This window comes from Somniosus microcephalus, chromosome 8 (assembly GCF_052327205.1).
Source record: "Somniosus microcephalus isolate GS21.2 chromosome 8, FLI_Smic_1.0, whole genome shotgun sequence".
Lineage (NCBI taxonomy): Eukaryota > Metazoa > Chordata > Chondrichthyes > Squaliformes > Somniosidae > Somniosus > Somniosus microcephalus.
This window is the reverse complement of record NC_140994.1, coordinates 130543118-130569781: the sequence shown is the minus strand read 5'-3', so window position 1 is coordinate 130569781 and position 26664 is coordinate 130543118. Positions and strand designations below refer to the sequence as shown.

The following is a 26664-nucleotide window of genomic DNA, read 5'->3' as shown; positions in this document are numbered from 1 at the left end:
GAACACCTTGTTCTGTTATTAAAAACAAAAGGAGACATTTCCTTAGCCTGTCTTTTTGCTGGTTAATTATGTGAAATGAGTTTGGTCAGTCTCAGTCCAGCTCCTAGTGGACAGGAGTCCGCAGCAGAGAACTGCCCGTAATTCGGCATTTGCTGGCATTGCATCGGCAATTTCACGCAGAGGAACCACCGGATGGCCAAGGTGGGAAGCAGAAAAATGTCCTATTCACAAGGTAAAAGAAAGAACTTACATTTGTATAGCGCCTTTCATAACCTCAGGATGTCCCAAAGCACTTCAAAGCCAATTAAATGTAGTCACTGCTGTACTGTAGGAAAATGCGGCATCCAATTTGTGCACAGAAAGGTCCCACAAACAGTAATGCGATAAATAACCAATTAAACTCTTTTTTAATCAAGGTTTTTAAGACTGATAAGAGTGAATAGCAAAAGTCTATTTCCTGTGGTTGAGGAATCCTCTTTTAAATCTCCTCTTAGCCTTCTCTGCTCCAGTGGAAATAGTCCTAATATCTCAAGCCTCCTCAGAATTGTAGTATCCCATCTCTGGCATCATCCTGGTGAATCTACGCTATATGCTTTCTATGGCTTTAATGTCCTTTCTATAATGGGATACTACAAACTTATTATAACTGCAGATTAACCATTGCCTTGTACAAATGTATTATTTCTTTGCTCTTGGGCAAAATAAGGTAAGTGAAGGAAACTGGCAGTAAACGGATCCAATTTGCATTAAATAAGTATCCGCTATACATAAATAATAATCAGTAATTAATTACTAATTAATCTGAAATTAAACTAATCCATCAGCGAATTAATACTAGACCTCAAGTGATTCTATTTGTTCTACACAGGAACAGTGTTGTTAGGGAGTGAGTTCCAGGATTTTGACCCAGTGACGATGAAGAAACGGCGATATATTTCCAAGTCAGGATGGTGTGTGACTTGGAGAGGAACTTGCAGGTGGTGGTGTTCCCATGCGCCTGCTGCCCTTGTCCTTCTAGGTGGCAGAGGTCGCGGGTTTGGGAGGTGCTGCCGAAGAAGCCTTGGTGAGTTGCTGCAGCGCATCTTGTAGATGGTACACACTGCAGCCACAGTGCGCCAGTGGTGGAGGGAGTGAATGTTTAAGGTGGTGGATGGGGTGTCAATCAAATAGGCTGCTTTGTCCTGGATGGTGTCGAGCTTTTTGAGTGGTGGGGGATTCGGCGATGGTAATGCCGTTGAATGTCAAGGGGCAGTGGTTAGACTCTCGCTTGTTGGAGATGGCCATTGCCTGGCACATTTGTGGCGCGAATGTTACTTACTTACGTAACAGTGACTGCACTTCAAAAGTGATTTAAAATATCACTAAGAGAGTGAGGAGAGAGATTAGGAAAAATGTCCTTACAAATGTGTCTGTTGGTGCACGGAACGCTTTACAATAGGAGTGGTTGAGACAAGACAATGCTTGCTCTGCATTGAAGTGCCAACCCTGGTTATCTGTTCTCAAACTTCTCTTTTCCAGTGAGAACATATGCAATTTACATAATCTCTTCCTCATAATACAATCCCCTCAATCACTCTGGTTGCTCTCTTCAGTATCCTTTCAATAGCCGCACTATCCTTTTTGTACTGTGGTGACCAGAACGGTACACTGTGATCTTATCTTTAATCAGGCAGCCTGTCTATTTCTGATAGATCTCTACACCAGCTACCAACCTTCTTTGCATATTCATCAATCCTTTCAATCTGGGGTTGCCAGCTCTGGTTGGACATGATCTCCAGCCTGCAACCATCCCACCCCCAGACTCATGCCATTGGTTGCCCGACACGTCCATCCTCAGGGCGCACCGCCTTCCCACGTCAATTGGAAAATGAACTGACTCTTTGTTACACGATTGGATGATTCTTCACTGTCAGTCAAACAGGTTTTCTTCCCCATCGCTGATATAATTTTTGATTCCCCTTTGACTTTTCTTCCAGGTTGCTCACAGCAATGTCAAGGAGATTAATCTTTCATTCCTGGAGATTGCCGGACAATCCGGGAGAGTTAGCAACTCTACTTCTAGCTCCAGAAACTCATTTTATGATCTCAACTCCATTTATACAGTTTGCTTCAATGGTCTTCCTTTCTAACTAATTCCATTACAAAGGATTACATAGGATATATGGCACAGAAACAGGCCATTCGGCCCAACCAATCCATGCCGACGTTTATGCTCCACTCGAGCTTCCTCCCATCTTTCCTCATCTAAATCAATCAGCATAACACTCTATTTCCTTCTCCCTCATATGCTTGTCTAGCCTCCCCTTAAATGAATCCATACTATTCACTTCAACCACTCCCTGTGGTAGCGAGTTCCACATTCTCACCACTCTTTGGGTAAAGAAGTTTCTTCTGAATTCCCTATTGGATTTCTTGGTGACTATCTTATATTGATGGCCTCTAGTTATGCTCTTCCCCACAAGTGGAAAGATTGGGCAGGATTTTCATTCAGGAGTCGGGTTGGAGGCGGGACAACAACTTTCGGGGTTGTTGTCCCGCCTCCATCAAGATGCGGCCAATCCACGTGATTTTAACTTGATTGACCTTGTTGAGCCCGCCCAGCGGGCTCAGCAGGCCAATTAAGGGCCACCCGGCAACAGGTGACGTCACAGACTGAAATTTCATCTGTCAAGAGATTTTGACAGATGAAATATCAGCGTTTCACAGCTGTTTGAAGTTGTCAAACACTGACAGTCTTACTTCTAACCTGAGTCCTTCTCCACAGACTCAGTTAGAAATCTCTCCTGCACAGAAAGCTGCAGGCTGCCACTTTTGACAGTTCGCAGCCATTCTGCTTTCTGTGCCGGTGAGATGAGGGACCGGAACCCAAAGGAAGGAAGGCTGAAAAGGTAAGAAAAGGTCATTTACACTTCTTTAATCAATTTAGACACACCAAACACACTTACCTTTGCACTCATGCACATCACTCACCTGAACACCGACATCTCGACCCCTCCAAGCCCTTCAACCCGACGGCCTGACTCTAATTTGGCGTGGTTTGGAGCTGCCGGGAATCCCACAGTTCAACCTTAAAAATAGGGATCAGGCTAAAAACTGCCTGTTAACTACCTGTTAACAGGCAGTTAATTGGCACTAATTCCTTCCCGCCTCGGGTAGGCGGGTCCCAGTGCGGGGCGGGTACCCTTCTCCTTTGAAACTGGCATGGAGGCGGGTTGGGGGCGGGATGGGGTCGGGACTCCCGATTTCGGGATTTTAACCCCCCGCACACCTCCAATCCTGACTCCACGGCACAATGAAAATCAAGCCCATTCTCTCTGTATCCACTCTATCAAAACCTTTCATAATTATAAAGACTTCTATTAGATCACACCTCAGACTTTTTTCAAGAGAAAAGAGACCCAGCCTGTTCATCCTTTCCTGATATGTATACCCTCGCATTTCTGGTATCATCCTTGTAAATCTTCTCTGACCCTCTCCAGTGCCTCTATATCCTTTTTATAATATGGCGACCAGAACTGTACGCAGTACTCTAAGTGTGGTCTAACCAAGGTTTGATACAGGTTTAGCATAACTTCCCTACTTTTCAATCCTATACTTCTAGATATAAACCCTAGTGCTTGGTTTGCCTTTTTTGTGGCCTTGCTAACCTGTGTCGCAACTTTTATTGATTTGTGTATTTGTACCCCGAGATCTTTGTTCCTCGACCCCACCTAAACTCGCACCCTCTAAGTCATAAGTGACCTCCCTATTCTTCCTACCAAAATGTAACACTTCACATTTACCTGTGTTGAACTTCATTTGCCAATTATATGCCCATTCTGCAAGTTTATTAATGTCCTCCTGTAATTTGTTGCAGTCCTCCTCAGTATTGACTATCCCCCCAATTTGATGTCATCCGCAAATTTAGAAATTATGTTTTTGATTCCAAAGTCTAAATCGTTAATGTAAATTGTGAACAACAATGGTCCCAGCACTGATCCTTGTGGAACACTACTACCCACCTTCTGCCACTGTGAACAGCTACCCTTTACTCCTACTCTCTGCTTTCTGTCCTGAAGCCAGCCAGCAATCCATTCTGCTATTTGTCCCCTGACTCCGCATTCTCTGACCTTGTTCATCAGTCTATTATGGGGTACCTTATCGAAGGCCTTTTGAAAAGCCAGATAAATTACATCTACTGCATTACCATTGTCTACACTTTCGGTTACCTTTTCAAAAAATTCAATAAGGTTGGTCAAGCAAGACTTTCCTTTTGAAATCTATGCTGACTATTCATTATTATATTTTTGGTTTCTAGATGTTCTTCCATTTTCTCCTTTAGTAGGGATTCCATTATGTTTCCTACCACCAATGTTAAGCTGACTGGTCTATAATTCCCTGGACATGTTCTATCTCCCTTCTTGAATATCAGTATTACATTAGCTATCCGCCAGTCCTCTGGCACTACACTTTTTTCTAACAAATTATTAAATATGCATAGTAATGGCTCTGCTATCTCTTCCCTAGATTCTTTTAAAATGCGTGGATGCAATCCATCCGGACCAGGGGTTTTATCCTCTTTGAGTTTGATTAGTTTATTTAATATATCCCCTTTTTTATTTTAAATGCACTTATCTCATTACTAACCTCATCATCCAATGTCATATCTACCTGTTCGATCTCCCTAATAAAAACTGAAGCAAAATAATTATTTAAAATTTCTGCCATCTCTCTATCGTTACCTGTGGTATTATCCTGTCTATCCCTTAATGGCCCTATTCCCATCCCAACCTTCTTTTTTTTATTGATGTGCCTATAAAATATTTTACTATTCTGTTTTATGTTCCTTGATAATTTAATTTCATAGTTCCTCTTTGTCTCCCTAATTGTTTTTTTTTTACTTATCTTCTAATCTCTTCATATTCTCCCTTATCATGCATTCCCCTGCTGTCTATGTACTTAATGTATGCCTCTTTCCTTACCTTCAATTGTTCCCTTATGGCTTTATTCATCCATGGAGTCTCATTCTTGTTTAGCTTGTTCTTTCCTTTTAGCAGAATATATTTTTCCTGCACTCTGTTGAACACTTTCAAATGTTTCCCATTGCTGTTCTACATCGTTGTTTGCCAATATTATTGCCCATTTTTTCCCCCCAAGTTCTATTCTCAGCCTGTCAAGATCAGCTTTTCTCCAATCTATTAACCTGGTTTTCATCATACTTATGTCCTTCTCAATTACCAGCTTCAAGCGTGTTATATTATGGTCACTATTGCCTATATGTTCCCATACTTTTACTTCTCTTATCTGCTCTGATTCATTCCCCATTATTCGATCCAATAGCGAATCTTCCGTTGTTGGGCTTTTTATATATTGGGTTAGAAAGGAGTCCTATATACATTATAGGAACTTCATTCCCTTATCCCTTTACCGACCTCTTCTGTCCAATTAATATTGGGGTAGTTGAAAGCCCCCATGATTATTATTCTATGTTTTTTACTAATTTCCCTAATTTGTCTGCCTATTTCTTCCTCCACCTCCCTTCCACTATTAGGTGGTCAATAGACTACGCCTATTAGTGTGATTGATCCTTTATTATCTTCAATCTCTATTCATATGAATTCTATTTTTGTCGTGCTGATATCTGCGTCACCTTTTTCTACTGCCATGATGTTATCCCTAATAAGTAGTTACTCCACCTCCCCTTTCTCCCTCCCTATCTTTTCTAAATATGTTATATCCTGCAATGTTTAATTCCCAGTCCTGATTTTTTTGTAGCCATGTCTCAGTAATCCTTACTATGTCTGGCTCCTCGCAATGCGTGATTGCCTCCAGCTCCCCTCTTTTATTACGGACACTGTGTGCATTGCTGTACAGACAGTTTAACTTATTTTTAATAGGATTTCCTCTCACTTTGTGTCTAACCATATTTTCAGACTCCTGTTCTATAACTTTATTTATTCCCTTGCCATCAATGTCCTCCCTTATTTTATTCTTTCCTGTGCTCTTTTTTCCTGTTTTGTTTATAATTAGGCTGCCAGCAAACTCTGTTTAAATACAAGGCTCCCCCTGACTTGTCTTGTAATTTCTAGTATAATAGAATCAATGAGCTCACTGTAAAATTAATTAACTTAAAATTAGGTCTTTAAAATTATGAAGGGGTTTGATAGGATAGACGTAGAGAAGCTAGGGGCCATAAATATAAGATAGTCACCATTAAATCCAATAGGGAATTCAGGAGAAACTTCTTTACCCTAAAGAGTGGTAAAAATGTGGAGCTTGCTACCACGTGGAGTAGTTGAGGCGAACAGCATAAATGCATTTAAGGGGAAGCTAGATAAGCACATGAGAGAGAAAGGAAAAGAAGTATATGCTGATAGGGTTAGATGAAGAGGGGTGGATGGAGGCTTGGAGCATAAACACCAGCACACACCAGTTGGGCCAAATGGCCTGTTTCTGTGCTGCAGATGCTATGTGATTCTTTATGTACTACCATTCGAAAAATTTTAGAAGCATATTTTTAAATGGAGTTCAGAGCTTGAAGTTCATTTTAAAAAATGAGTGCAACACAGAGCAATCAGGTCTTTGTGTTGCCATGGAAACAAGATGTTAACCGCTGCAGTGTATGTTCCAGGTCTCTCTCTGACTCTTGAGAAAATCATCTGACTTCATAAAACAAAGCTCCTGATCAATGTTCCCTTTAAACTGTGCGGCTGTGCAGCCGGCTCACCGGCTTTTAAATCGGAAAACCGCGCATGCGCGTTATTTTGAATGGCCGCGCACCCAAAAGAAATTAAAGGAAACATTGCTTCTGATTGGAGTTGTTTTTTGGTTTCTGCAAGCCATCCACCATGAACAGCTGGGAGGGCTGCCGGACAATATGCTTTCAATCTACCACCAGAGAGAGAAAAAAAGAAAGAACTCCATGTTGAATTTAGAATAGTTGTCTTTGATGACCTAGGATGACATTTCAAGTCTCTATAAATTTTGCTTCTTGTTACTATGAAGCTCAGTAAATATCAAGCTTCTAAACAAGAGGCAAAGTGCTAATAGTTGTTTTTTTTTTATAACATGATATAAATTAGACTGAGACAAGGATTCACACTGCCACTGGAATGGGGCAGGAATTGATTCTTAACAGGGTATCAGACTGGGATTTGGTTCACAGGAGATTGACTCAAAAAAAATACAGAGCCACTGCTCTTTGCCTCATTCCTTACATAAGTGTCACCCTGGCTCAGTAGCAGAACTCTCCTCTCTGAGACAGAAGGTTGTAGGTTCAAGCCCCATCAGAGACCTCAGCTCATAATGTAGGCTGACACTTCAGTGTAGTACTAAGCGAGCGCTGCACCGTCGAAGGTGTGATTTTTTGTGGAAGAGAAGTCTGCTCTCTCAGGTGGACGTAAAAAATCCCATGGCACTTTTTGAAGAAAAGCAAGGGAGTTATCCCTGGTGGCCTGGCCAACATTTATCCCTCAAGCAATATCACAAAAAACAGATGATCTGGTTATTATCACATTGCTGTTTGTGGGGCCTTGCTGTGCGCAAATGGACTGCTGTGTTTTCTACATTACAACGGTGACTATGCTTCAAAAGTACTTAATTAGCTGTAAAGGACTTTGGGGCAGCCTGAGGTCATGAAGGCGCTATATAAATGCCAGTTCTTTCGTTTATGAACAGAAAGAAAGCATTGATGCCTGCTATCAGGAGCTGTTGTCCCCTCTTCTTTCCTTAAACCCAGTCTGACAATCCAAGCTAGAACTGATCAAAGTAGTTGGGCAGGAAAAGAGCATTTGAACCAGAGGATTAGGTAAAATAAAGCAAATCCACAATCAACACAGGGATCCAGTTTAGAAAAACAGCAAAGGATTAAACTTTGCAACCTTTCACAACACAAACAATCCTATTCAAGTTAGGAGTAGCATAGTACAGTTAACAAAGGATTAAGACTTTGGACAAATGAAATGTGATTGAGAACTGTTCAGAATGCCTGTCTGTTTGAATAATGCGTTTCTACCAGAATTCTCAATTCCTAGTTACAGCCATGTAAAATACAATTTTCTTCCCCCTCCAGTTATCTCTCTTTCTCTGTTCTCTGATGATAAGGGATGCTTGTGAAGGTGAATGGAACAGCTTTCTGTGTCTTTTTACATTCATTAGCCACAAGTACACCCAGGTTAGGTGCAGCATGGGATAGATTCAGGGTACTGCACTCTAAATCACCACCATTCCCCACTCTGTCCTCTTTGACGATGCCAAATTGATCGAATCTTACAGCACTGAAGGAGGCCATTTAGCTCATCGTGCCTGTGTCAGCTCTTTGAAAGAGCTGTCCAATTAGCCGCACACCCCTGCCGTTTCACCAGAGCCCTGCACATTTTTCCTTTTCAAGTAGTAACATTCAAAAGAGAATTGGATACTTACTTGGGAAATTAGGGACAACATTGGGGATTGAGCAGGGGAATGGGTTTAATTGGATAGCTCTACCAAAGACCCAGCACAGGCACAATGGACCAAATGGCCTCCTTCTGTGCTGTATCATTCTATGATTCTATGAAATTATTATAAAGAAAGAGGCTTGCATTTATATAGCACCTTTATCGACCTCAGGATGTCCCAAAGCGCTTTCCAGTAATAAAGTACATTTGAAGTGTAGTCACTGTTGTAATGTCGGAAATGCGGCAGCCAATTTGCGCACAGCAAGCTCTCTCAAACAGCACTGAGATCATGACTGGATCATCTGTTTTCAGTATTGGTTGAGGGATAAATATTGGCCAGGGCACAAGGAAAACATCCCTGCTCTTCTTTGAATAGTGCCATGGGATCATTTACATCCACCTGAGAAGCCCGACAGGTGTCAGTTTAACATCTCATCCAAAGATGGCACCTCCAGTAGCGTGGCTCTCCCTCAGTACTGCAGTGGAATGTCAGCCTGGGTCACATGCTCAAGCCCCTGGAGTGGGGTTTGAATCTACAATCTTCTGACTCAGAGGTGTGAGTGCTGCCCACTGAGCCAAACTACAGTGAGACACTTGAGGGTTTATGTTCCTCTGGTACATAAGAACATAAGAAATAGAAGCAGGAGTAGGCCATTCGGCCCTTCGAGCCTACTCCATCATTCAATAAGATCATGGCTGATCTTCTACCTCATCTCCACTTTCCCGCACTATCCCCGTATCCCTTGATTCCATTAATATCCAAAAATCTATCAATCTCTGTCTTGAACATACTCAACGACTGAGCATCCACTGCCCTCTGGGGTTGAGAATTCCAAAGATTCACAACCCTTTGAGTGAAGAAATTTCTCCTCATCTCAGTCTTAAATGACCAACCCCTTATTCTGAGACTGTGACCCCTGGTTCTAGACACCCCAGCCATGGGAAATGTCTCCCAGCATCCACCCTGTCAAGCCCTGTAAGAATTTTATATGTTTCAATATCTCTCATTCTTCTAAACTCTAGGCAATATAGGCCTAGTCTCCTCAATCTCTCCTCATAGGACAATCTCCCCACCCCAGGAATCAGACTGGTGAATCTGTGTTGCACTCCCTCTAAGGCAAGTATATCCTTCCTTAGGTAAGGAGACCAAAACTGTACACAGTACTCCAGGTGTGGTCTCAACAAGGCGCTATGTAATTGCAGTAAGACTTCTTGGGGGAGAAATTCGGTGGAGCCGCAAACGGGGCGCCAAGCTCGCCTGGGCGCCAGAATTAGTGCAGCGATCGGAGCAGTTGCGACCGCCGAAAATTCAGCTTAAACGCCCCAAGAGGGACACGGGGCGAGGCTCGAGGCACTCCGCGTCCCTCTTAGGGCGCTGAAACTGAATATCGCAGCGCATTGTGCCGCAGCGCCACACGCTGCGGCATGGCGCGCTGCGGTACTGCAGGCCTTCCTCCCATTCTTAAAGGGGGGGGGCCTGCACCAGCGCGATCAGAGATTGCGAGTGCCGGCAAAAGAGCCCGGCACCGAGGAGAAGTGCCAGGCTCTCGGAAAACAGCCGGCACTGCTGCGGGGGGAGATCAGGAGGCCGGGGACGGAGGTGCTGGCAGGCCGCCGCCGAAAAAACAGCCGCCCCGCACCTCCACCTTAATTTGCGCCACTGCTGCCACAGGTAGGCCCCGTGAACCGGGCGCGATTTGCGAACGGCGCTACAGAGGCGGGCGCAACCGAATATCGGATCGGGCGGTAGCGGGGCGCTGCGCACACCGATGACATCATCGGTGGCGGCGCAGCGCAACAGGCTAATGCCGCCATTAGCGCCCCAGCTAAATATCGCGGGAGGCGTGGCCAGTGGCGCTAAAGCCACTGAGTGCCCTCTTTAGGCGCTAACTGGTGGCGCAGCCCACCAAATTTCTGGGCCCTTTACTCTTATACTCCAATCCATTTGTAATAAAGACTAACATACCACTTGCCTTTCTAATTGCTTGCTGTACCTACATTTTAACTTTCAGTGATTCGTGTACAAGGACACGCAGGTCCCACTGAATACCAACATTTCCCAATCTCTCACCATTTACAAAATATTCTGCTTTTCTATTTTTCCTACCAAAGTGGATAACTTCACATTTCTTCACGTTACATTCCATCTGCCATGTTCTTACCCACTCACGTAACCTGTCTATATCCTTTGCAGGCTCTTTGCATCCTCCTTACAACTTACTCTCCCACTTAGCTTTGTATCATCAGCAAACTTGGATACATTACACTCGGCCCCCTCATCTAAGTCATGTGATTATAAATAGCTGAGGCCCAAGCACTGATCCTTGAGGTACCCCACTAGATACAGCCTGCCAACTCAAAAATGACACATTTATTCCTACTCTCTGTTTTCTGTCCGTTAACCAATCCTCAATCCATGCTAATATATTACCTCCAATTCCATGAGCCCTAATTTTGTTTAATAACCTCTTGTGTGGCACCTTATCGAATGCTTTCTGAAAATCCAAATACACTATATCCACTGGTCCCCCCTTATCTACCCTGCTAGTTACAACCTCAAAAAACTCTAACAGAGTTGTCGAACATGATTTCCCTTTCATAAATCCGTGTTGACTCAGCCCAATCATATTATAATTTTCTAAGTGTCCTGTTACCAGTCCCTAATAATAGATTCTAGCATTTTCCCTACCACTGATGTCAGGCTAACTGGTCTATAGTTACCTATTTTCTCTCTCCTTTCTTGAATAGCGAGGTTACATTTTCTCCCTTCCAATCCGCAGGGATCATTCTAGAATCTAGGGAATGCTGGAAGATCAAAACCAATGCATCCATTATATCTGTAGCCAGCTCTTTTAAAACCCTAGGATGTAAGCCATCAGGTCATGGGGATTTTTTGGCTTTTAGACCCATTAATTTCTCTAGTACTATTCCTTTACTAATACTAATTTCTTTAAGTTCCTCATTCTCACTGGACCCTTGTTACCCCACTTCTATGCCTTCTATACTCAAGGGAATACAAGCCTAGTCTATGCAACCTGTCCTTATAATTTAACCATTTACATTCTTTGTTCTTTGCATTTGTATAAGCCCTTTATTTTAGTTTTATACTCTGTCTCTCACTTCTCTTATTGACCAAGGTTGTTTAATTACACAAGTAGAGCTCTTGCCCACTTAGGGGTAGGTACAGGTCTTGTATTCCGTCAAATACTTCTTTGAACACCTCCCACTATTCATCTGTAGTTTTATCTGCTAATAGTTCTGACATGTGACTAATTTTAGTAGCCAACTCAGCAAGAACATCCGATCACGCGTACTGTTAAAATTCTAATCCTGGGTTCACACTAGATTGCTGGTATCGCGCTTCCTGTGTTACACCCAAGCAGTGTGAGACAAACTCTTTGACATGGTCTCCCATCTCTTGGTGTTAGTACAGCCAAACTGTTGAGCTGCCTCCCACATTTCAGAATGTCCTTGTGTATCGAATGTCACTTTGCACTCGTGCAAATGTACTGATGAATCAAAATTAAACAGACAGTAAAAATGTAGAAACGGGGAATTGAGTTTTGTTACCAAGGCGATGCACATCTTCTGAATATTTATAATCTATTCCTAGATCTTGTTCATCAGAAAGTATCACTACACCCTTCGTGATTTAAGCTGCACATGTATGTATTAGGAGAGCTGCAGTCTTAAAGGTTAATTACACCTCAATAAGGTGATCTATCAATATAATAGCAAAATACCGCGGATGCTGGAAATCTGAAATATCAACAGAAAATGCTGGAAATACTCAGCAGGCCAGGCAGCATCCGTGGAGAGAGAGACAGAGTTAATGTTTCAGGTCTGGGACCCTTCATCAGAACTGGAAAAAGCTGGAGATGTAACAGATATTAATCAGGTGCAAAGATGGGGAGGGCGGGGGGGGGGGGGCGGGGGGTTAGGAGGGGAGGAAGGAATTGAAAGAACACCCTGTACTTTTGTAAGAGGCAGGAAAGATAAAATGTTGCAAATGGGAATGGCAAAAATCATACTGCATGAAAAATAGGGGCAGGGATAATTATCTGAAATTGTTGAACTCAGTCCGGCAGGCTGCAAAGTGCCCAATCGAAAGATGAGGTGCTGTTCCTCGAGCTTATGTTGAGCTTCATTGGAACAATGCAATAGCCCGAGGACAGAGAGATCAGAGTGGGAGTGAAGCGGTGAATTAAAGTGACAGGCGACCGGAAGCTCAGGGTCAACCGTACGGACTGAACGGAGGTGTTCCGCAAAGCGGTCGCCCAATCTGCGTTTGGTCTCCCCAATGTAGCGGAGACCACATCGTGAGCAGCAAATACAGTATATTAAATTGCAAGAAGTACAAGTAAATCGCTATTTCACCTGGAAGGGGTGTTTGGGGCCCTGGACAGTGGGAAGAGAGGAGGTAAAACTGCATGTGTTGCATCTCCTGCGCTTGCACGGGAAGGTGCCAGGTGAAGGAGAAGGGCTGTTGGGCGTGATTGAGGAGTGGACCAGGATGTCGTGGAGGGAGCGGTCCCTTCGGAATGCTGAAAGGGGAGGTGAGGGGAAGATGTGTTTGGTGGTGGGATCACGTTGGAGGTGGCGGAAATGGCGGCGGATGATCCGTTGAATGTGGAGGCTGGTGGGGTGAAAGGTGATGACAAGGGGAACCCTATCGTGGTTCTGGGAGCGGGGGGAAGGGGTGAGAGCAGAAGTGCGGGAAATAGAACGGACACGGTCAAGGGCCGTGTCAACCACGGTAGAGGGGAATCCTCGGTTGAGGAAAAAGGAAGACATGTCGGAAGCACTAGTATGGAAGGTGGCATCGTCAGAACAGATGTGGCAGAGACGGAGAAACTGGGAGAATGGAATAGAGTCCTTACAGGAAGTGGGGTGGGAGGAAGTGTAGTCCAGGTAGCTGTGGGAGTCGGTGGGCTTGTAGTGGATGTTTGTTGAAAGCCGATCGCCAGAAATGGAGACGGAGAAGTCAAGGAAGGGAAGGGAAGGGTCAGAGATGGACCATGTGAAGGTGAGGGAAGGGTGTAAATTGGAAGTAAAGTGAATGAACTTATCTAGTTCAGGGCGAGAGCAGGAAACGGCACCAATACAATCATCGGTGTACCGGAAAAAGAGGTGAGGGAGGGGACCTGAGTAGGACTGAAACAAAGAATGTTCCACATATCCCATGAACAGGCAGGCATAGCTAGGGCTCATGCGGGTTCCCATAGCAACACCTTTAATTTGGAGGCAGTGAGTGGAGTCAAAGGAGAAGTTGTTCAATGTGAGAACAAGTTCAGCCAGGCGGAGGAGGGTGGTGGTGGATGGGGACTGGTTGGGCCTCTGTTCAAGGAAGAAACAGAGTGCCCGAAGGCCGTCCTGGAGGGGGATGGAGGTGTAGAGGGATTGGACATCCATAGTGAAAAGGAGATGGTTGGAGCCAGGAAACTGGAAACTGTTAAAGTGACGGAGGGCGTCGGAAGAGTCGCGAATGTAGGTGGGAAGAGACTGGACAAGGGGAGAAAAAATAGAGTCGAGATAGGAAGAGATAAGTTCCGTAGGGCAAGAACAGGCTGAAACGATGGGTCTACCAGGGCAGTCGTGTTTGTGGATCTTGGGAAGGAGGTAGAAGCGGGCTGTGCGGGATTGGGGGACTATGAGGTTGGCGGCCATGGAGGGAAGATCTCCAGAGGAGATGAGGTCAGTGACACACTTGGAAACAATGGCTTGATGTTTGCTAGTGGGGTCATGGTCCAGGCGGAGGTAGGAGGAGGTGTTGGAGAGTTGGTGTTCAGCTTCCGCACGGTAGAGGTCGGTTCGCCAAACAACAACAGCACCACCCTTATCAGCAGGTTTAATGATAATGTTAGGATTGGATCGGAGAGAACGGAGTGCTGCAAGTTCAGAGGGAGGTAGGTTGGAGTGAGTGAGGGGAGCAGAGAAATGGAGACGGCTGATGTCACGTCGGCAGTTAGCAATGAAAAGATCTATCAAATCAGCTCTATCTGTGATCCAACTCACTGGGGTAAATATTTCATTGTGAGATTTCTTTTTCTTTTGCCAGTTTGGTTGTATGTCTCTAATTTTATAAATTTCTGACCCAATCTTATTCCTTTCCTCTCTTGAAGTCATCTTCCTGGGCTATGGTTCAATAGGAACATTAGGAACAGGTGAGGTGTTTTGTTGTCTTTTCACTGAGACACAGATTAATTCCCAATTCTACTCATCCCCCAGTACATGTTCCAAAAATACTTTTTTTGTATAATAGTTTGTCTTCAGGCCTGGTTTAAATTTATATTTATTCCACAATTTATCAGTGCAAATATCGATTTTTTTTTATTAATAGTGCAGGGAGTGAATTGAATCACAGAATGAGTTGGCTGTATGTGTAGGGGCAATGATGCTGGTGTGGAAATATATCTTTGTTAATAGGGAGAGAAGTAAAAAGTCAAGGAACAACAAATTTAAACTATTTCCAGTGACAATTTATTAAAATATATGGGAGTGAATAGGAACATAGGAACAGGAGGCGATGATTCAGCCCCTCAATCCTGTTCCGCCATTTAATTAGATCATGGCCAATCTGAACCTCAACTCCATTTACCTGGCTTTGCTCCATATCCCTTGATACTGTTACCCATTAAAAATCTATCGATCTCAGTCTTGAAAGCTCCTATTGACCCCAGCATCCACAGCCTTTTGGGGATGAGAGTTCCAGATTTTCTCTACCCTTTGTGTGAAAAAGTGCTCCCTGATTTCACTCCTGAATGGCCTAGCTCTAACTTTCAGATTGTGCCCCCAGTTCTGGATTCCCTCACCAGAGGAAAGTGCTTCTCTGTATCTACTCCATCGAATCCTTTTAAACACCTCACTTGGATCATCCTTCAATCTTCTAAACTCAAGGGCATAAAAGCCAAATTTATGCAACCTGCCCTCATAATTTAATCCTTTAAGCCCTGGTACCATTCTGGTGAACCTGTGCTCTACCCACTCCAAGGCCAATATATCCCAGGTGGGCAGAGGAAACGCTTCAAGGACACCCTCAAAGCCTCCTTGAAAAAGTGCAACATCCCCACTGACACCTGGGAATCCCTGGCTCAAGACCGCACAAAGTGGAGGAGAAGCATCCGGGAAGGCACCGAACACCTCAAGTCTCTTCGCCGGGAGCAAGCGGAAGCCAAGCGCAAGCAGTGGAAGGAGCGCACATCAACCCAAGCGCCCCACCCACCCACCCCTTCAACCACCGTCTGCCCCACCGCGGGACTGCCTAAGAAGAAGAAGATCCTTCCTGAGGTGCTATGCCTTGAACTGAATGCAATACTCCAGATGGGGTCTGGCTAAGGCACTGTACAACCGAAGCATGATGTCCTCCCCTTTGTAATTTGGTCCATTTGAGATAAAAGCCAACATTCCATTAGCCTTCTTGATTAATTTTCGTACTGTAAGCATTCGAGGTAATATTGGTTATGTGTTGACTTTACTGGATGATGGAATAAGTAAAGTAAATACAATCACTTTCACAATAGTACAGAGGACTAAGCAAAATGGTATTTCCCACTCCTCTGGGTAGAACTAGAAACTCTGCCTCTTCCTGGTGTGCGATTCTGTACAATGACTCCTGTAACGTCCATGTGTAATTGAGACACGGACTGCAGAAGTTGGTTATAACAGGTGTTTACTGAATGGAGACAAAACTGGAACTACTATACAAAGTTACTTCACAGGCTTATATACAGGGGTGGTCACTACTGGTACTGCAGTATACAGGGGCTGCAGAATATAGTTCCTTCTTCAAGGTACATACACTACAATTCCTCCCCTTTTAGCTAAACAGTACATAACATTCGATTAATAATTAAATAACATATTTACAATTACAGTTGCTATATACATTAGCTGAAGTTAATCAATTATAAATTCAGTCTTTGAGGAGGCTTCCTGATTCTGTCCGGATACGCCTCTTTGGGGTATCAGGTTCTTCTGGCAAAGTTGATTCGGGATCAACGTCGTTGTTTGGTTCGTCTGCTTCCAATATCACCGATTCTGAGGTAGATGCAATTGGTACTTCGGTTTCATCACCAGGTGTATAGGATCGTGGTGTAGATTTGACGTTTTCCAGTGACTCTAGAATCTGGTCAGCATGGCGTCTTACAATGCTCTCTCCAACGTCCACGGTATACATTAGAGGTCCTTGCCATGTGCAGATCGTTCCTGGCTGCCATTTCTCTGTGCGGTAGTCCCAGGCTAAAACTGGTTGACCTATCTTGAAACTCCTGGTTGGCCTTTCATTCATATTCTGAAACTGCCTGTTCTCCACATTTCTTCTGATGTTTGGCTTAACCAAATCCAAGCAGCATCTTAGTCTTCGATTGAAGAACATCATGGCTGGAGTTTGGTTGGTAACCGCATGTGTCGCATTCCGGTAGGCAAACAAGAAGTTATCCACCTTGTGTTGTAGGGGTATGTCTTCATTACACATTGCCTTGATAGCCTTCTTGAATGTTTGAACGAACCTCTCAGCCAATCCATTGGTGGCTGGATGATATGGGGCGGATGTGTAATGCTTAACACCATTGTTCTTTAAGAACCTCCGGAACTCTTCAGACACAAACTGTGGCCCATTGTCGGAGCAAATCTGTTCAGGCAGCCCATTTCTGGCGAATATGGTTCGTAAGACTGTGATAGTTTTTTCTGTGGTGGTTGAGGACATTTTTATTACCTCTGGCCACTTTGAATGTGCATCCACCGCAATTAAAAACATCGAGTCCATAAATGGACCAGCAAAATCAATGTGTACCCTTTGTCATGGAGATGAGGGCCACTCCCATGGATGTAGAGGGGCTTGTGGTGGGGCGTTTTGGACCTTCTGGCATCCTGTACAGCTCTTGGTCATCTCTTCGATTTCTCTATCGATTCCCGGCCACCACACAAACGCTCTGGCTAAGTTCTTCATTTTTACCCCTCCCAGATGACCCTCATGAAGCTCATTGAGCACTCTATCCTTCAATTTGGGTGGAATTACTACTCTGGATCCACACATCAAGGTTCCTCGGCACACTGACAGCTGTTCTCTTCTCAACAGTGGTTCGCCATGTGCTGGCCATCCCTTCACCGTTAAATCATAGACCCTGGAGAGTGTCGGGTCATTTCGTGTTTCCTTTTCTATGTTTGCATTCGTCACAGGTAGACATTCGACTATGGTCGAGTGGAATATCTCCACAGGATCCACTGCAGGTGCTTCTTCCACCGTCGGCAACGGTAGGTGCGACAATCCATCAGCATTCCCATGCTGTTTAGTTCCTTTGTACTCGATGTCATATTGGTGTGCCCCTAGGGAAAGGGACCACCTTTGTAGCCGTTGTGCTGTCATTATCGGGATGCCCTTCTTAGGGTTGAAAATGGAGACAAGAGGTTGATGATTAGTTAGTAGAGTAAATTTCTGTCCGTGCAGGTAGTGATTGAACTTCTTCACCCCCCACACCAGGCTGAGGGCCTCTCTGTCAATCTGGGCATAGTTACGCTCGGCTGCAGTTAACGAGCTTGACGCAAAAGCTATCGGCCTCTCTGAACCATCAAGGGATTTATGTGACAGTACCGCTCCAACGCCGTAGGGAGACGCATCACACGCCAGTCTTATCGGTAGTGATGGGTTGTAGTGAGCCAATACTTCTCTTGAAGTGATCAGGCCTTTACACTTCTGAAAGGCCCGCTTACATTCATCGCTCCATTTCCATGCTACTCCAGTTTGTAGCAGGGCGTTCAGTGGGTGCAGAATTGTGGACAAATTCGGCAAAAACTTATGGTAGTAATTCACCAATCCGAGGAATTACCTCAGTTGCGACACATTTTCAGGCGCTGGAGCCTTAACTACCGCTTCAATGTTGTCAGGGGATTTATGTAACCCCTCTTCATCAATCACGTGGCCACAATACGATATTTGTTTCTTAAAAAACTCGCACTTGGGGCGATTGGCTCGTAGCCCATGTTCTCTTAGTCTAGTGAGCACCTGCTCTAGGTTGGCAAGGTGTTCACTGTCATTTTCACCTGTCACTAGGATGTCGTCCAAGTAACACTGAGTCCCTGGAATCCCTTGCAGGACTTGTTCCATCGCTCTTTGCCATATAGCCGGAGCTGATGCAACTCCGAATACCAGTCGATTATACTGGTAAAGACCTTTGTGAGTGTTTATCGTGAGATATTTCCTGGAGGATTCTTCAACCTCCATCTGCAAATATGCTTGCGCTAGGTCAATTTTTGTAAAACGTTTCCCTCCAGATAGTGAGGTGAAAATATCTTCTATCCTTGGAAGAGGATACTGTACTGTGTGAAGGACTGGGTCACCTTGAAGTCCCCACAGATGCGAACCTTCCTTGGCTCCTCAGACTTATTGTTTAACGTTTTCTTCATGACAGGAACGATGGGTGTCGCCCACTCGCTCCAGTCTACCTTAGTTAACACGCCTGCATTCTCCAGATTCTCCAGCTCTGCCTCGACGGCTGGGCGAATTGCATACGGTACCGGTCTTGCTTTGAAAAACTTGGGAATTGCATTCTCTTCTATTTTTATCGAGGCAGTTACGCCTTTAAGAGTTCCCAGTTCTTGTTGAAATACCTCTTTAGCGTTAGCCAAGATTTTTGACAATCGTCCAGATGTGACGTCGTCATCCTTTTTACCAGCCACAGTCAGTGCCTGAATGGAGTGCCAGTCTAAACTTATCTTTCTGATCCATTCATGTCCCAATAACGGTGGTCCACCATCTTGCAGTATGTACAGATACAATTTCTGTATTTCCTTGCCATTGTATTCGACAGGCACCCTTATTTTCCCTCTGGGGTATACTTTCTGCCCCGTATATGTCTTCAAGACAATGGATGTGTCTTTCAAGGGTATGTGTGAGAATAGCTGCTCGTAGTCTCGTCGATTCATGACAGTCAGGGCTGATCCTGTATCCAATTCCATTTTGACTTGGGACCCTGCTATCGTGAGGGTGACCCAAATGGTTCGGTGATCCTCTTTTGTGATTACATTGTGTAGTTTGAGACAGCTTAGTCTCTTTTTCCCGGATTCACTATCGCTCTTCTGGTCTTCGGAACTACTGTCCGTCATCTTTTGTACTTTCCTGTACTTTTCCTTAGTAGTCTTTTTGTTGTCGTTAGTCTTCTTCCCGGACCTGCAAACTCGTGCAATGTGTCCCATCTTTCCGCATTGCCTGCATGTTTTGTCCTTGGACCAGCAGTCCTTCTGGTCATGGGTTGTTCTGCTGCAGCGATAACATTTTTCAAATCCCCGTGTCATTTCATGGGTGCCGTATTCCTGTGGCTTTTGCTGTATTTCCGCAGCTCCCCTTGCTGCTGCTTCGTACGATACTGCCACGCTGAAAGCCTTATCTAGCGGCAGCTCTTTCTCTGAGAGTAACCTCTTCTGGGTTCCTTCACTCAGGAGTCCACAGACAAATTTGTCCCGTAGGGTATCTGCCAGTCCTGCTCCGAACTGGCAGTGTTTTGATAGCTTGCGTAGTTCCGTAAGGTAATCAGCATTGCTCTCATCTTTATGCTGATTTCTCTTGTGGAATTTTAATTTTTCTGCTATCAGCAGCGGTGTAGGATTTAGGTGTTCCTGTAGGATATCAACAATTTCGTTAAAACTCTTCTCCATCAGTTTGACTGGAGTGATCAGGTTCCGCAATAGGCAGTACGTTCTTGCGCCCATTAAGTTTAGTAGTACCGATGCCTTTTTCTCATCGGCTACTTCATTTGCCTTGCAATATACTTCGACTCTTTCCACATACGTGGTCCAGTCTTCTATTGCATTATCGAAGGCAGTGATATTGCCAGTCTTCGGCATCTTGGAGATCTAAGATGGTGCCTCCCGCGCTTTGCCTTCTTCCCCGCTGGATTAAGATGGCGCCTCCCGCGCTTTCTGTCTTTTCCGCTGCTGCCAGCGCTGTTGCTGGCGTTTTTATGCCTTGATGGCGACGCCCTATGGTCTTCGCGCACTTCCCCTCGCACTGCTGCCAACGCGGCTCTCCGCGGTCCCTGTGGCAAACTGCAGCTCCTCGCGGCTTTCTGCGCTTCTAATTTCTTTAATTTTAATTACTGTTCCCGTCGTCAGAGCAGACCCTGTGGGACACTTTCCTCCCTCTTCTCGGGTCTGTACACTGCCCGGCTTCGTAGCACCGGCCGCGCCCTGTGTGCTCCACCCTCTCTCTCTCTCTCCTCTTCCCGACAACGCTGCTCGGCCCCGTTGAAAAGCCACCCGATCGAGCTCTAGCCCGCCGCAGCCCAGGAAGGATCAGTGTACTACCTGCCACCAGCCCGATTAGCTGGAACACCATAGACTGGAGAACGAAGCCGAGCTCTCGACAGCCTCTCCTGCAAATCTTCGAATTGGATGAATCAGAGGGCGGTTGCCCACGGTCGACGCCCGTTTCTTCTGTTTGTTTTTTTTTCTTTTTTTGGATTTCTTCCTTCTGGCCTCGACCTCTAACAACTTCGCTTCAGGGATGGATCCCCGTGAGGTGGTGCAGAACTGTAGGTAAGTTCGGATCCGTTCGTCACCAATGTAACGTCCGTATGTAATTGAGACATGGACTGCAGAAGTTGGTTATAACAGGTGTTTACTGAATGGAGACAAAACTGGAACTACTATACAAAGTTACTACACAGGCTTATATACAGGGGTGGTCACTACTGGTACTGCAGTATACAGGGGCTGCAGAATATAGTTCCTTCTTCAAGGTACATACACTACAACTCCTATCTTTGTCCCAGTTTATATCCTGTCTCCCTTTCTGCCCAGTCAATTGTTCACCCAATGGCTCAGGTTCAGCAACTCCATGATCACGTCTTGTATTGTTCACTTTACTTTGTATGCACACCCACTTAATTAATATGCAACTCGCCTTTAGATTGTGTCTACAGAGCAGCAGTGATACCCGCCCTGCTGTATGCCTCAGAGACATGGACCATGTACAGCAGGCACCTCAAAGCACTGGAGAGGTACCACCAACACTGCCTCCGCAAGATCCTGCAAATCCATTGGCAGGATAGGCGCACCGTCAGTGTTCTCGCTCAGGCCAACATCTCCAGCATCGAAGCTTTGACCACGCTCAATCAGCTCCGATGGACGGGTCATATTGTCTGCATGCCCGATACGAGACTCCCAAAACAAGCGCTCTACTCGGAGCTCCGGCATGGCAAGAGAGCCCCAGGTGGGCAGAGGAAACGCTTCAAGGACACCTTCAAAGCCTCATTGAAAAAATGTAACATTCCCACTGACACCTGGGAATCCCTGGCCCAAGACCGCACAAAGTGGAGGAGAAGCATCCGGGAAGGTGCCGAACATCTCGAGTCTCTTCGCCGGGAGCAAGCGGAAGCCAAGCGCAGGCAGCGCAAGGAGCACACGTTAACCCAAGCACCCCACCCACCCGCCTCTTCAACCACCGTCTGCCCCACCTGTGACAGAGACTGTAGGTCCCGCATTGGACTCATCGGTCACCTGCGAACTCATTTTTAATGTGGAAGCAAGTCATCCTCGGTTTCGAGGGACTGCCTAAGAAGAAGAAGAAGAAGATTGTGTAAAGATCATAATCTTACCATCTGCCCTTACTTCCCTTGATCAATAGCCCTCAAGTTGTGATCAAATGGTCAGTAGCCCATACAATGTGATCAAACTGGTTTCAGACTACATCAACCGAAACTTATTCTAATTTAATGTTGTATCATACAAAACTTATTAATCCCATGTTTGCTTTCTAAAATGTAGTTCAACCATCCACCCTGCTTCCTTATAGTACTTATGTGCTAGCTTTTAGTGATTAGTGAACCTGGAAACTCAAATCCATTTGTTCTTCCAAGGTTTCTAATCTCTTGCCATTAAGAACTTACTCTGATTTGTCTTTCTTGAATCCAAAGTGGATGACCTCACACTTCCTTCCCCACATTGAACTCCATCTGCCACAGTTTTGCCTACTCACTTAATCTTTCTATGTCTCTCTGCAGAAGATTTTAAGCCACCTTCTGAATTTATAATAGTCCTAAGTAGAACATAATGGCCCAGAAATTCGGTGGGGTTAGCGCCCAATTAGAGGCGTTAGAGGGCCTTGTGCCGGAATTATAGCCGCGATCGAAATTGCGTTGGGCCCTACCATCGGCGTTAGCCGGTAGCGCTGCGCCGGCACCGATGACGTCATCGGTGTGCGCAGCGTCCCGGTTGCCGTGGTAACGCGGCCAGACGCCCAAATTCAGTTGCGGCCGCCTCGCCCGTGGCATTACGGTCAGCAGTCGGCTGCAGGCAGCTCCTCCTTAACAGAAGGAGGAGGCCTGCAGTACCCCAGCCTGCCGCACCGCATCGGGTGCCGCAGCGGGGGATTAGCGCCGCAAACCTGCATTCAGCGCCCATAGTGAGGCGCTGAAACCCTCCATTAGCGCCCGCAGCCGTCTGGGCGCGGGGCAGCTGAATTTTTGGCGGGCGCAGTGGCAATTATCGCGGGCGCAAAATTTCGGGCGCAGAAGCCCTGGCGGAGGCAAACCTAATTTCTAGGCCAATTAGTTTAATAATGAAAGTAAAAGGTGATTTTGCATGACTTTGAGTTGAAAACACATTACTTGATGTGAAGTTCCTGAATATGGAATTTTGACAGTGAGAGGAACCCACGCAAATAGTGCTTAGTACCTTATGAATATTCATTCTCCTTCACTTACTGGATAAATTCTGTATTGAATGATGAATCATTGCATCTCACAAGATTACATGGGCACAGATGAGGAAGGACATTAGACCCATCTTAGCTCAATCATCCAGAAAGACCCTACGGTCTTTTCCCCATCACACTATCCAAATGCTTCTTAAATAATTCCAGGGTTTTCTTCTCTGACTCTACCCCGGAGTGCATTTCAGGTGTTTTTCAGTCTTTGTGTGTAAAATATCCCATGAGGCTTCACTGGCACTCGGTCAAAATCCTGGAACTCTGTACCTAACAGCATTGTGGGAGCATCTTCACCACATGGGACTGCAGCGGTTCAAGAAGGCCGATCACCACCACATTCTCAAGGGCAGCTAGGGATGGTCAAAAAATGCCAACCTTGCCGGCGATGCCCACTTCCCAAGAATAAAAAAAAAGAAAGTGAGCTTGTACATGTGGGGGCAGGAGGTGAGTTCAACGTGGAGGCTTAGGGGCCTAATATTCGTCTCATCCCACCACCCATTTAGGTACCGATTCAAGAGGTGCTATACTGTTGAGTTGTTTTTACTGTAATGTTGAGGCACCACACCACAGGAAGGATATACTGGCCTTGGAGGGGGTGCAGCACACATTCATCAGAATGATACCGGGGCTCAGAGGGTTAAATTATGAGGGCAGATTGCTTAGACTAGGCTTGTATTCCCTTGAATATAGAAGATTAAGGGGTGAATTAATTGAGGTGTTTAAGATGATTAAAGGATTCAATAGGGTAGATAGTGAGAAACTATTTCCTCTGGGAGTCCCAAACAAGGGGACATAACCTTAAAACTAGAGCTAGGCCGGTCAGGGGTGATGTCAGGAAGCACTCCTTCACACAAAGAGTAGTGGAAATCTGGAACTCTACCCTCCATAAAGCAGCTGAGGCTCGGGGTCAATTGAAAAAATCAAAACTGAGATTGATTGATTTTTGCCAGGCATTAAAGGTAACGGAACCAAGGTGGGTAGATGGAGTTGAGATACAGATCACCCATTATCTAATTAAATGGCGGAACAGGCTCAAGCAACTGAATGGCCTACTGCTGTTCCCATGTTCCTAGACTAGGTAATGTAATCAACTTGGGCTCCTGTTTCTGATCACTATCCAATCAGTGAGCATGTGTGGACACTGAGTCGAGACAGGAACGGGCTCGAACGTGTTCCTTCCATGATCAAATAGGCTCTTCACATTCAGGCCCCGTTTTTAATTCCGGGTGAGTTTTGGGCGGGCGGGTGGGTTGGTTGGAAACTGAACTATTGTCCAGAAGCAAGGCCCAGGCTATTTTAACTCCCGGGCCTCATTTAAATCCCACCGCTTCCTCGCTGAGGCTTGAGTTATAATTAAAGCCGGTCCCAATGACGTCACTGGGACCCGGCATGCATATGTTCGGAAGAAGCCTGCTGGCATTGGGCAGATGTCCTTTCCGCCTGCTCAGGGGAGCGGGTTAAATTCACAGACTGCGATATCTTAGCAGCTTTCTGGTGAGTAAGTAACCTGGGTGGTTTTAAATGCCCACCCACCTGGTTTCATCCAGGTGGGTAGGAGTAAAATCAACCCTCAGTGTCTAGACTAATGCATGAAGAATGGTCTTTTGGGCAATATATCAATGCAAAGGAACTGTACCCTAGCCTGAGTCAGAGCTTTCAGGAAAATAAGAAAGAACTTACAAGAATATTGTTCTTTTCACATCCCAACGATGTACCAAAGCGTTACACAATCAATTAAATTCTTTTGAAGTGTAGTCACTGTTGTAATGTATGAAACGTTCACAGCAAGGTCCTGCACTGAAGTAATCACCAAATAATCTGTTTTTAGTGATGTTGGTTGAGGGTTAAACATTGTCCAGGACATTGGGGAGAACTCTCCTGCTCTTCTTCGAATAGTGACATGGGATATCTTACATCCACCTGAGAGAGCAGACGGGGCCTCGGTTTAATGTCTCACCTGAAAGCTCCTCCAACAGTGCAGCACTCCCTTAGTACTGCACTGGAGTGTCACCCAAAATTATGTGCTCAAGTCTCTGGAGTGGGGCTTGAACCTACAACCTTCTGACTCAGGGGCGAGAATGCTACCCACTTAAGCAGGGAGAAAAATTAGGAAAAAAATATAACATTTTTAAAAAAGCACTAGAGATTGGTATGCCTGTTGACAGCACAAGAGGTGATGAGACACCAGCCTGTGCTAGAGCTTCATTCCGCTTCACTGGTCCCCATACTGTATTGTAGCTGGTTCCTGATACTTAACTGTCTTTCACAAGCTTCAAACCCTTTCATAATGTACACTCAGTGCTGTGCTTTGTATTGTGGACATAAATAACGCAGCATTCTGTGGTTTCTGTCTGAAGTGAAACTGCTCAGGGCTAATGCACTGCTTTGTATTTATTTAGGAACATTGTTGAGCCTGATCACGATCTGTCCTGTACTACAAGCCTCAAACCCGTCAGTGATTCAGATGGACAAGCAGGCAGCATCTGTATTGTATTTCAGAGATCATTTTAAATAAAAGTTAGGAGAGCCTCACGAATAAAATCTTTTGTCTAAAATTTTGTTCTAATTTATTTTAACATCCTTTTTGTAATCTTGATTTTTTTTGATTGAATATTTTTGTTCATGCTGATGATGTCATCTGGAATCTGAAGGGATACTGATCTTGATGGTGATACTCTACTTCCTTACACCCTATCTCTCTCCTCCCTTCCATCCTAACTATCTCCCTTCCATCCCGCCTTCTCGCAATAAGGCATATAACCCAACAACAACCCAGCTGAGATCAGCTCACTCTGTGCAGTCCAAAATCTGGGACCTTCCAGCTTTGTATTGCTCAGTACATCAGCGCAAGGTGCATCTATCCATTAAGCCAATGACAGAGACAGAAAGGAGGGGATAAAATGGGGTGTGTAGCAGTGGAGAGAGGAAGTGTCATACCTAGCACAGCACAAAATGTACACGGAATAGACTGTGAACCCATTGGCTTGCACTCTTTGAGATTACCTATCTATTATACACTAGCAGCTCGCCCATGGAGTTGCTCATGGTGAGTCAGAGGATATGCTATTTTATATGAATAGAGCTATTATCAACCAAGTGTGACAGGACGTAGGTGTGACTCTTACAAGTGGTGCGTGATGCCTGCAAGACTTCAAGGCTTGGATTTTTCTCCTCCCATCAGAATTGGATCAGAGTAGGACTTCTGCCTGTCTGCCCAACCCTGCTGTCACCTTTTTTTCTGGCTCAGGGTCCACTATGTAAGTAGGGCAGGCTCCCGTCAGTATCTCAGCTCTTCATCGGGAGTGCAGCACCAGAAATGAGTGAGGCTAATGAAGAAGGGGGCAGAAGTCCCCAAGATAATGCTGAATGAAATGCGGAAGGGGCTTTGAACATGAGCTCAACATCAGTGCTTGAGGTATTTGAATGGATAGCGAAACAGAGAGATGGCCATTTCTTACATGTCAGTGAGTCTTCCAGTCATCACAGCTCCCCCATCCACCACACCAATCTCCTCTGCACAACTTCTTTACATAGAAACATAGAAGATAG

At 45.2% G+C, this 26664-nt stretch overlaps 1 long non-coding RNA gene across 1 annotated transcript; it reads left to right on the top strand.

Moving 5' to 3' along the window:
* Window positions 1-6: 6 nt before the first annotated feature.
* On the top strand, window positions 7-25865 carry LOC147113793 (uncharacterized). The gene is made up of 3 exons (XR_015079273.1): window positions 7-232; window positions 869-1063; window positions 25515-25865. It is a non-coding gene; the product is annotated as an uncharacterized LOC147113793 (long non-coding RNA).
* Window positions 25866-26664: the final 799 nt, after the last annotated feature.